General features: G+C 44.3%; 1 non-coding gene across 1 annotated transcript; it reads left to right on the top strand.

The window, feature by feature from the left end:
- The first annotated feature begins 12273 nt into the window (after positions 1-12273).
- Positions 12274-12347, top strand: trnai-aau (transfer RNA isoleucine (anticodon AAU)). The gene has a single exon. It is a non-coding gene; the product is annotated as a tRNA-Ile (tRNA).
- Positions 12348-12624: the final 277 nt, after the last annotated feature.

Below are 12624 nucleotides of genomic sequence, written 5' to 3'. Positions count from 1 at the left end.
TTTTGTGAGTCACCTTAAATCTGTAACCTTCGGTTATTGACCGTTCAGCAGTTAGAAACAGTTCCTCAGTATTTACTCTACCTCAAACCTTCAAGGAATCTCTGCAAAGTAACTGAAAATCAAGTTGTCAGAAGTGGGATTTAAACACATGCCTCCAGTGAAAGTTGCAACCTGAACAGAGAAGCTGAAACCGCTCAGTCACCTCAACTGTTCAGACCTTTTTGACCTCGTCATCACTTGTGTACTTTGAAAGGTTCACTCAGTTCAGGAACTTGTTCAATGTTGCTGGAATGCTCAGTGATTGGGATATTAACTCCCCCGGGTTTTCCTGAGCTTGTTCTCGGTGTATGGGGATGTTTGTCCTGGGCCGTGGAATCTTGCATCCCTGTAATGGACATTAACCCACTGATTGAATCTGTATTCACTGCTTTCCGCTGGTGCTGGGTAATTGCAGAGCGTGGGCCTGGAATGTTGCTGCCTGTCCCGGCCTCACACACTGTGGGAAAGAGTGAATAATTGATGCGTCTGTTTCTGTATCTGAAATGTGACTTAGATCTGCTGTTATTAACCGAGGCAGCGCTGCAGAAGGATACGTTAATAATATCTCACTAATCAACTGCAAACAGTCAGAATGTGAAACTTTGAACAGCGCTTTCTGCACCGTCAGGGCTGGAAAGCTGAGGGAGGGAGAGACGCTGTCAGTATCTGAGTGTATCCAGCACTGTCCAGAGAAAGAGCCAATATACTGGGGCTGAGACACAGTGCATCTTTTCACATTTAATCACAACAATATCCACAATCAGGAGCTGAAAAGGATGAAAAACCGAATAGCAAGAGCAAAAGTAAGAAAACTAAGCAATTGTAGATTAGCTGATCAGCTTTCTCTGTGTTACCTGGTAGTCTACCTTTTTATATTCAATGCTCTCTCCACTGTGGCCAGGGAATGATTTCTTCTCAAGGGCTGAATATTAACAAAACTTCTTAGAATTTAAATCTTTTAAAAGTAATTCCATGGAGCTAATGCGGAAAAGTCAAATAACTGCATCAATTATCGGAGAGCTGGTTGGTGCTGACGTGGATGTGTCTGCAGTGTGCAGGACCAGACTGTTTCTGTAGATTCACAATGAATGTTCCACCCTTTATCTGCAACAGTAAAACTGATAGTGGACAATGGCTATTCTGGTTGCAGCAACCTGAAGATTTAACTCATTAACACCCTGCTTTAGGGTAATCTAGAAAGAACAACACCCAGCTCTGTCAGTTAGTGTGCTTGTTTGTTAACCCACAATTTGTTGGTTTAAGCACATCAAAGGATGAGGCTTTATTAACTTAAACTCTTCTACATCTGCTGTATTACTCTTGCTGTTGATTCTTCAAAGTTAAAGTTAATCAAGTCTTTCTTTGTAAAATCCATGCTGACTGTGCTTTATTATATTTTCATTTTCATATGTATTTTCTACTTTTGGGGATTACAGGATATTGTCATTTTTTGTTGATTTTATTTTTATTTATTGCATTTATTGCCCATCCTTAATTCCCTCGAGAAGGTGGTGGTGAGCTGCCTTCTTGAACCACTGCAGTCGATGTGGTGCTGTTAGGAAGGGAGTTCCAGGATTTTGACCCAGCAACAGTAAGGGAACAGTGATATATTTCCAATTCAGGATGTTGTCTGGCTTAGAGGGGAACTTGCAGGTGGTGGTGTTCCCATGCATCTGCTGCCCTTGTCCTTCTAGGTAGTAGAAGTCACGGGTTTGGAAGGTGCTGTCGAAGGAGGCTTGCTGCAGTGCATCTTGTGGATGGTGCACACTGCTACCACAGTGCATCGGTGATGGAGAGCCAATCAAGTGGGCTGCTTTGTCCTGGATGGCATCGAGCTTCTTAAGTGTTGTTGGAGCTGCACCTATCCAGGCAAGTGGAGAGTATTGCATCATACTCCTAACTTGTGCCTTGTAGATAGTGGACAGGCTTTGCGGAGCTGGGGAGACATTTACAAAACTCAATCCTTCAACAAAATAGTTCGAAAACCATTAATATAGAAATTATGTGAGGATTCATATGCAGGAGAAACAAGCAAAATACAGAAAGTACAGAGGACAGCAGAAAAGGGAAATTAGATCAGCAAGAGAGTGTGTGAGAAAAGATTAGCGGGTCACATAACTGCGAACACTGAAGTCTTTTACCAACATATGGACAGTCAATGAAAGGGTGGGTCAATTAGGAGATTCTGTGGAGGCAGAGGGCGTGGCTGAGGTACTAATTAAGTACATTGCATCTATCACAAAACAAGCAGATTGTGCAAATGTCACAGTAAAGGAGGAGGTTGTGGAGAAATTGGAGGGGATGAAAATAGATTAAGAGGAGATAATTACAAGGTTAGCAGTGCTCACAGTAGAAAAGTCACCCGGTCTGGATGGGCTGCATCCTGGGTTGCTGAGGGAAGTAAGGGTGGAAATAGCGGAGACTTGATCCACAATCTTCAATCCTCCTTGAATATGGGAATGATGCCAAAGGACTGGAGGATGGAGGTAAGCTTACATAGTTCGATCTCAGTTTAACTTGACCATTTTTATAATGTATCCATTGTAATAACTAATAAGGTCAAGGAAGCCATTTTATAATTCACACATGACCAAAGGAGCCATTTTGTGTTCAGTCCTAATGTTTATATCCTGTATAATTAATGAGTAGCTACCCATCATGAAACAGAGGATTGTCAAGGTACTGAACCCTGATTGAGTTATAATTAATGAATCAATAATAATTTTAGAGAGAATGGGTTTTCATTTAAAGTTTGTTCAATCTAATTACTTTGAGTTTCTGTGTCTGTGTGGGAAAGGGCAGTTTCAGCTAAATGTATAGAAACAATGGACCTTTCTAGGACCCCTGATAAAACTCATGGTCTGGTACATCGTGACTTCAAGAGTCTCGATTTAATGAATAGGAAACTTGTTTCAGATAAGATTGGGAGACAGTGTGAAACCACTCCATTGTACTCATGTCTGAGATTCTGAGGACAGGTGACTGTCAGTGGAAGACATCATTAAGAACTAATTAAATGTACCTAGCAACAGCTCGGACCAATTATTATTTTGCAAGGTGGTGTGATGGCCATCCAGGGGTCAAAAGTAGGGATCTTGTAAGGTTTCAGTGTGCAGGAACACTAGAAGACCTCAGGGGTAAAGGCTCAGATCATCAACCAAGTTCTCCACCTGACGAGGGATCTAGACTGGACAAAGAGGACCGTGACACTCTGAGACCAAGCTCGACCAGTCCACACACCTGCTAGAGCTGTAAAATTATATTCCCCAAGTTTGTTAAAGATAATTTTACTTTCAATTATTAAGCACTATTTTACTCTCAATAAAAGTTCTGGACATATTAATCAAATATCCTGTTGCTTTAATTGGTTAAAGTCATGCCCAAAGAGATTGTCCACAATAGACTTTCCAGAACTAAAAGATAAGTCTGCAAGGATTGCTAATTTTACAGCCCTGTTTAAAAAGAGAGATAAACCCAGGAACTAAAGACCAGTTAGTCTAATGTCGGTGGTGGGGAAACTTTTAGAGACAAATATCCAGGAGGAAATTAACTGTCACTTGGTAGAACATGGCCGAATAAATGACAGCCAGTACAGATTGGTTAACAGAAGATTGTGTCTGAAATAATTGATTAATTTCTTTGATGAAGTTTCACAGAGAGTTGACCAGGGTGGTGAGGTTGATGGTGTGTGTCTGGACTTCAAAATTGCGTTTGAAATAGTACCATAAAATAGACTTGTTAACAAAATTGGAGCAGATGGGATTAAAGGGGCAGTGGCAGCATAGACACAAAATTGGCTGAGGGACAAAAAGAATAAAGTAGGATGAATGCTTGTTTTTTCAGAATGGAGGAACTAATACAGTAATGTCACTATTGTTGCAGTGTGTGCAGTGTCTGACCATGAGCTGTCCGAGGGTGGGGGCTGTTTGTGATGTTCCTGTGGTGTGCATTATCATCAGGCTATCTCTCTGAGCTGTCACAGGGATGGGGCAGAGTGTGATATCCTTGTGCATGTCATGCAGGCCCACTGGCTTGTGGTGCCATCCTGATGCCAAGAAACAGAGCCCCATCTATGGGCAAAAAGTCTCACTTCCCTGTGGGTGTCTTGAGAGAAAAGCAGGGTTAGGGAGTAAACCTGGACAGTAAATCCGGAATGGAGTCCCATAGGCGGTTACCTGTTACTTATCAGGTAGTTTTCCAGCAACTCCTGTAGCAGAGCTGGTACCAAACAGGATTGTTTTTTTCCTTTCCTTTGGACAATACTAGCAATGCTGAGAGGGGGGTCCTGATACTCAGGGTCTCCATACTATTTGCCCAGGCCTGTGCCCTGGAGAGGACACTCCAGCTTTGTGCTTAAACATTAGCACAACACGGGAATGAACAGTTACCGATTGTAAGCTCTCACTCAATTGGTGTAGAGTATGATCGCCAGGAGTTACTTCTGGCAGTGGGAGAGATCTTCATGTCTCATAGGATAGCGACCACCCACTCAGTTAACTGCTGTCCTGCCACGACCTAATTGCTTCAATGGGTACTTGGAGCTTAGAGAGATATCTCTCAACAGGTGGATCGATAATCTATGCACCAGGCAAGACAAACTTAACAAAGAAGACACCAGTCCTTCGCATCACAAGCTGGAATGTGAGGACCATGTGTCCTGGCCTTACTGACTACCTTCTGCAGGTTGATGACACACACAAGACAGCTGTGATGGACAAAAAACTCAAAAGGCTCAATGTGGACATTGCTGTGCTGCAAGAAACTAGACTCGTTCAAAGTGGATCCCTCAAAGAGAAACGCTGCACCTTCTTCTGACAGGGGAAAGCCCAAGAGGCCACTCGTGAGCATGGAGTGGGTTTCACAGTAAAATACACGCTACTTGCGATGAGTGAACCACCCACAGTTGGCTCAGAGAGACGTCTTACTCTTCACTTGTCAACAAGCGCGGGCCCAGTTGATCTCATGTGCATCTATGTCCCGACACTCACCTCCACCCCAGATGTCAAGGATCAATTCTATGAAACACTTGACGCTGCCATCAGTAGAATTCCCAGCACCGAGGGACTGTATCTTCTGGGAGATTTCAACGCAAGTGTGGGTACTGACTCTAGCTTGGCCAACGAGCATACGGCACCAGGGGATTGGGAAGATGAACAAAAATGGACAGAGGTTTCTGGAGCTATGCTGTCACCATGGACTCTGTGTCACAAACAGCTACTTCCAGTTCAAGCTGCGTCACAATGTGCCCTGGAGCCATCCGAGATCACGCCACTGGCACCAGCTAGACCTTATCATCACCAGACGTACCACCCTCAACAGTGTCCTCATCACACGCAGCTATCACAGCGCTGTCTGTGACACTGACCACTCCCTGGCATGTAGCAAGCTCAGGCTTCAGCCAGGGAAGCTTCACCCATCCATGAAGAAAGGTCGTTCTCGGATCAACACTTGCCAAACCACGGATCCAGAAAGGACCCAGGAGTTCCTCAACATCCTCGATCAGGCTCTTTCAGACAACAATGCACTCACTGTGTAAGGGAAAAGAGATGGGAGGAATGCTGACTGGTTTGAGGATTATAGAGTCAGTGATTGCAACTAAGATGAGAGCCCTCATGAACTACAAACAAGTCCCCAGCAAACAAAATCTAGATGCTCTTAGAGCTGCCAGAAACAAGTCTCTGCAGACTGCTCGGCCCACCTGGAATGTGTCTTTGCAAAGCCGGTGTGGAAGCGATGCAGTGGTTTTTGTCGAGGTTCATCCCAAGCAGCTCGGTAACACAGGAGTCTGTGCTCTATGGCTGTTCCCAGGGACGCACACTGAGACAACCATCAACTGCTGCTGGAGGACTATCAATTCGGTGAAAGATGCCCTTTGGTCTGCCCAAAACTTGCTGGTCTTCCAGAGCAAAGAGTTGACAACGACCGAATGTTGCAGACTGGCACATTCCGCGGTCCAGGACTACGTGCTGAGGGACGCACTAAAGCTTGGGGCAGCCGCAGCAAAGGCTCAATGGGGAAAGACAACTGTGTACGGTCCCCCCACCAAGCTGAACTGAGGAGCAGGATCCATGGGAAACCCCTCGAACTGTATCGGGAATATTTTCATTTGCTGTAAAATGTGAAAATGTATATGGCATGACAAATGAAATGGAAGGGTTGTGAGGCAACTCATGATTGTATTGAAGGAAACTGATCTCCCTTGCGCTGATTGCATTTTTTGACTTGGTGCTGTTTGAAACTGTTCGGTAATGTATTTTTTACAGATTTTTTATGAATAAAGTATATTTTGGAAATTTAAAAAAACTGCTCAGCACTGCACCAATCAATACTGGTTAAAACTCTGCAGCAGCATACAATCTGCTGCTGAATCCGGGGATGCCAGAGGGATGTATGAAGGAATTAAGAAAGCAATGGGAGCAGCAGTAACTAAATCAGCACCTTTGAAGACAAAGACAGGGGTGATCATCACTGAACCTAACAAGCAGATGGAAAGGTGAGTGGAGCATTACCTTGAACTCTACATAACGGAGAACATTGTCATTGAAGTAGCTCTCAGCGCCATTCCAGACTTCCCTGTCATGGAGGAGTTGGACAGTGACCCCACTATAATAGAGCTCAACAACGTCATTGACCGTCTTGCCAGTGATAAAGCCCCGGGAAATGATGGTATTCCACGTGGAATCATCTAAAGTGGAAAAGCGGCTCTGCTGCATCATCTCCATGAACTTCTGTGTCTCTGTTGGAAGGAAAGATCTGCACCTCAAAACATACGTGATGCAAATATTGTCACCTTGGACAAAAATAAGGGGGAATCGCAGTGACTGCAGCAATTACCGAGGCATCTCCTTGCTAAGTATTGTGGGGCAGGTCTTTGCTAGCATTGCTCTGACCAGATTGCAGACCCTGACATCACACATCTATCCTGAGTCTCAGTGCAGCTTCAGAGCTGGTAGATTGACAGTTGACATGGTTTTCTCACTTCGGCAGTTCCAGGAGAAGTACTGTGAACAGTACAGATCACTCTACATTGTCTTTATAGACATCACCAAGGCCTTGGATATTGTCAGCAAAGAAAGACTCTTCAAACTGCGATGGAAACTAGGCTGCCCTCCTGAACTCTTGAGCCTCATCGCTTCTTTCTACGAAAACATGCGCAGTTCCATCAGTTACAATGGAGCAACATCAGACGCTTTCACGATCAGCAGTGGGATAAAGCAGGTTGCGTCCTGGTGCCAACTCTCTCCGGAACATAGGAGGAGGCCATTCAGCCCGTCCAGCCTGCTCTGTCATTCAATGATCATGGCTGATCATCTACCTCAACACTGCTTTCCCATGCTATCCCCATATCCCTTGAAGTCATGAGTATCAAGATTTCTATCAATTTCTGTCTAGAACATGCTCAATGATTGAACTTCCACAGACCCCTGGGGTGGAGAATTCCAAAGATTCACCATCCTCTGAATGAAGAAATTCCACCCATCTCAGTTTTAAATGTCCTATCCCTTATTATGAGACTATGTCTCCTGGTTTTGGACTCACCAACCAGGGCAAACATCCTGTCGACATCCACACTGTCACACCCTGTAAGAATATTGCAAGTTTCAATGAGATCACCTCTAACTCTTTGAAATTTAAGGAATACAGGCCCAGTTTCTTCATCAGACTATCCCACTTTCCCAGGGATTCATCTGGTGACCCTCTGCTGCAGTCCCTCTATGGCAAGTATATCCTTCCTTAGATAAGGAAGCCAAAACTGGACACAATACTCCAGCGCGTTCTCACCAAGGCTCTATACAATTGCGGCAAGACATCTTTACTCCTGTACTCAAGATCCTTTGTGTGAAAGCCAACATACCATTTGCCTTCCTAATTGATCGCTGCACCTGCATGTGAGCTTTTAGTGTCTCATGAACAAGGACACCCAGGTCCCTTTGGACATTAACACTTCTTAAGCTCTCACCATTTAAGAAATATTCTATCTTTCTGTTTATTCTACCAAAGTGGATAACTTCGCATTTATTCACATTATTTTCCATCTGTCATGTTCTTTCCATTTCACTTCGCCACTCCAAGTCCCCTGGAAACCTCCTCGTAACCTCCTCACAGCTCACATCCTTTATAATTGGCATATTCTTCTCCATGCTGCTATTTTACAGTTTCAGTGACTCAGATAGGGGTGTCCACCTGCATAACAGAGCTGACGACAAGCTGTTCAACTTGGCAAGACAGCGCGCCATGACCAAAGTGGGTAAATTCCTTGTCTGTGAGTTGCTCTTTGCTGATGACGCTGTGCTAACATCCCAAAATCAAGTTCACTTGCAGAATCTTGTAGATCGCTTCTCCCTGGCCTGCAAGGAATTTGGACTGATGATCAGCATCAGGAATATCAAAGTTATGGTCCAGGACGTAGAGACTCCACCTTCCATCAGCATCGACAACCTGGCACAGTGGCGCAGTGGTTAGCACCGCAGCTTCACATCTCCAGAGACCCAGGTTCGATTCAGGGTACTGCCTGTGTGGAGTTTGCAAGTTCTCCCTGTGTCTGCGGGGGTTTTCCCCGGGTGCTCCGGTTTCTTCCCACAGCCAAAGACTTGCAGGTGATAGGTAAATTGGCCATTGCAAATTGCCCCTGGTGTAGGTAGGTGATAGGGAATATGGGATTACTGCAGGGTTAGTACAAATGGGTGGTTGTTGGTCGGCACAGACTCGGTGGGCCGAATGGCCTGTTTCAGTGCTGTATCTCGAAATAAAAATTAAGAAAAAATAAAAAAACCTCACTTTGGAGGTTGTCAACAGCTTCACAAACCTTGGATCAACAATCACCAGCAATCTGTCCCTTGATACTGAAATCAGCACCAGGATTGTCAATGCTGCAGCTGTCATGTCAAAGTTGAGAAGACAAGTGTGAACCGACAGCAAACTGATCGAAAATATAAAGCTCCGCGTGTACCAGGCTTGTGTTCTCAGCACCATCCTTTCTGGTAGAGAAGCATCAACAACTTATGCAATTCAAGAAAAGCAGCAGAACAGCTTCCACCTCCACTGCCTCAGATGGATATTGGGCATCTCCTGGCGGGACAGAGTGCCGAATGCGGAAGTACACCAACGTGCAGGGATCTGCAGCATGTTTTCCCTCTTGAGTCAGCGGTGACTCTGTTGACTGGGTCATGTGTGCTGAATGGATGATGGTCGCCTTGCCAAAGACATGCTCCATGGTGAGCTTGCTATCAGCACGAGACCAACAGGTCACCCACGTCTGTGATACATGGACATCTGCAAGAGAGATCTCAAGCTGACTGGGATTGGAGTCGATGCATGGGAAGTCCTTCCTGCTGACTGGAATTCCTGGAGAAAGGCATTCAGGAAGACCATGCGAAAATCAGAGGACAAAAGAAATGACCAGTTGGAAGGAAAGAGAGCCCAGAGGAAGGACAAATTATCAGTCGACCTCGGGCCAATGATATTCATCTGTACCAGCTACAGAAGGGATTGTCACTCACGAGTCGTCCTCTACAGCCACAACAAATGATGTTTAATACAAAAGTGACGTACACCCCGGGTGTAGCCCATCGCCTTCCGAGACAGACGGTTGCCTATTGCAATTACAACTACAGCTACAACTACAAGAGCGAGTCAGAGGCTGGGAACTCTGCGGCAACTAACTCAACTCTTAACTCGCCAAAGCCTGCCCACCATCTACAAGGCACAAGTCAGGAATGTGATGGAATACTCATGCCTGGATGAGTGCAGCTCCAACAACACTCAAGTGATTGACACCATCAGGTCAAAGCAGCCCACTTGATTGGCACCTCATCCACCACCTTATACATTCATTCCCGCTAGCACCAGTGCAGAGTGGCAGCAGTGTGTAACATTTACAAGATGTACTGCAGCAACTTACCAAGCCTCCTTCAACAGCACCTTCCAACCCACAAACACTACCACCTGGAAGGATAAAGGCAGCAGACGCATGGGAACATCACCACCTTCAAGTTCCCCTCCAAGTCACACACCATCTTCACTTGGCACTATACTGCCATTCCTTCACTGTTGCAGGGTCAAAAACCAGGAACAGCCTCCCAACAAGCACTGTGGAGGTGCCAGAGGATTGAACAGTGGCAAATGTGACTTCCGATTTCAACAAAGGGTGTAAGGACAATCCAGGTAACTACAGGCCAGTTAGATTAACAGCAGTGGTGAGTAAGGTTTTAGGAACAATAATTGGGGAAAAAATCAACAGTCACTTGGAGAGATTTGAGTTAATTGAGGAGAGTGAGAATGGATTTTTAAATGGGAGTTCATGCTTGACTAACTGCATTTTTTGATGAACAAACAGGAAGATGATGGATTTTAAGACAGGATGGATGGATGGATTAAGAATGGATGAGAAGGTACCACATAAAAGGGCGGTTAACAAAATTGAGGTTCATGGAATAGGAGACTCCCTGTCCAATTGGATAGAAAATTGCCTTAAGGACAGAAAATAGCAAATCGGAGTAAATGGTTCTTTGTCAGACTGGAGGATAGTCGACAGTGGGTGTTCTCCAATGGTCACTGCGAGAACCACTGCTTTTCCTGCTATATATAAATGACTAGGATCTTGGAATATAGTGTATAATCTCAAAATATACCGATAACACCAAACCTGGAAGTTTGGTAAACAGTGAGGATGAAATGACCTGCCTGCAACAGGACAGTGATAGGCTAGCAGAATGGGCAGACTGGTGGCAGATGGAATTTAATAGTGACTACTGTGAGGTGATGAATTTTGGCAGAAGAAATAGGGAGAGGCAATATATACTTAATGGCACAGTTCTAAAGAGAGCTAAAAATAGTGTTCTTTGTAAGTGGCTTGTTGGTCTAGGGGTATGCTTTTCACTTTGGGTGTGTGATTAGATAGCATGTGAAAAGTCCTGTTTTCAAATCCTGCATGACCCCCACTTCATTTGTGTTTTTAGTTGAAGGTCATCGATTGGTTGCAGCCTCACAAAAAGCGGAGTTGACTTTCACACGGAGCCTGTTTGAGGACCAGAGAACTGGATTCAAAGAGCCTGTTGACAAAATTGAAATGAACTAAATGTCCAGATTGCCAAGTGTGTGCATGAAGGTGAAGCAGTAACTGAGAGCTGGATTCAAAAACAACACAACTGGGTTCTGGTATGGAATGGAATTCCTCTGTGTTTCTGCTGTTTGTCTTGGATTAACTCATCGATTTTTTGTTTTTCACTTTGCCGATGCGTTTGAATAATTGTGGATCCTTCTTCAGGGTGTTTTCATTCACCAGGTAGTTCTAACCTCTGATGATGTTGATCGTAATCAGCTTCAACTCGCTGACAGTTTTGGAAGTGAGCAGATTTCCTTTGCTTGAGTCTACAACATGTAACTCACTCTGCCATGTGGATCCATGGCAGGATTTGAAAGCTGCCCCAGCGTCGGAGCATACAGTTGCATCCATCCAATAAGCGAGCGAGTAGAAGTGATAGTTCAGTCAGTCGAACATGAGACTTTTAATCTCAGGGTTGTGAGTTTGAGTGCCATTCTGTTTCTCCATTTTTTTAGGCTTCATTAGCAGAGAGTACAAGGACTGTTTGCAATGAAATTCAACAGCAGTATGAGAAAGTCTCACTTTGATTCGGGAATCTTATCTCTCTGCAGCATCTCACTGTGAAAGATTGAACTTTATCTCATTTCATTGTCAGCTCAGGGTCAGTGCGGCTCAGTGGGACTTCTGGCTGTCTCCCGCTTCACAAGCCATCAGTGCTGAGAAAGCAATGGGGAATATTACTCACATTGTGTTCTGTAATCTTTTGAAAAAAATTGAATTATGTATTTTCTTCCAAAACATTCATTATCAGTTCTGGGGAAAATAGAGAATATGATTGACTGTATCAGTAAGTGGGAAAAGTTAAAATATGTTGTGACCAGTGGAGAAATGGGATGAGAATAAATAGTAGCAAAATACTGCGGATGCTGGAAATCTGAAATAAAAACAAGAAATGCTGGAACCACTCAGCAGGTCTGGCAGCATCTGTGGAAAGAGAAGCAGAGTTAACGTTTCGTGTCAATGACCCTTCTTTGGAAGTTCCGAAGAAGGGTCACTGACCCAAAACGTTAACTCTGCTTCTCTTTCCATCGATGCTGCCAGACCTGCGAAGTGGTTGCAGCATTTCTTGTTTTTATTTGAGAATAAATAGTGCCATTCTCTGATTTCAACTGCACAAGCACTTTCAATCTGGCTCTGTAGCTTAGTTGGTTACAGCACTTGTCTAATAAACAGGAGATCCTGGATTCAACTCCCAGCAGAGCCTTATTGCAGTGTGCTTTAGAAGTTTCCTAATCAATAATTTTATCGATGTCTTGTGAACTTTGACTCAGAATTCAAATTGCAGAATGAATTTCAGTCACAGGAGAAAACAGCCATTGTGAAGGATGTGAGTTTGGAATGGCTGTTCCTCCTTGCACAGAAATTCAGTGCTGATATTTCAAAGGCAACTTCTTTCATAGAAGTTTGTTCACAGTTGCATTCAACCTGGAAAACAGCTCAACATTAATCTCACTGAAGGAAAGTGTGACCGCGTTGTATGT

Source organism: Heterodontus francisci, chromosome 50 (assembly GCF_036365525.1).
Source record: "Heterodontus francisci isolate sHetFra1 chromosome 50, sHetFra1.hap1, whole genome shotgun sequence".
Classification (NCBI taxonomy): Eukaryota; Metazoa; Chordata; class Chondrichthyes; order Heterodontiformes; family Heterodontidae; genus Heterodontus; species Heterodontus francisci.
Note: the sequence above shows the minus strand (reverse complement) of the source record. Positions and strands in the feature narration are given on the sequence as shown.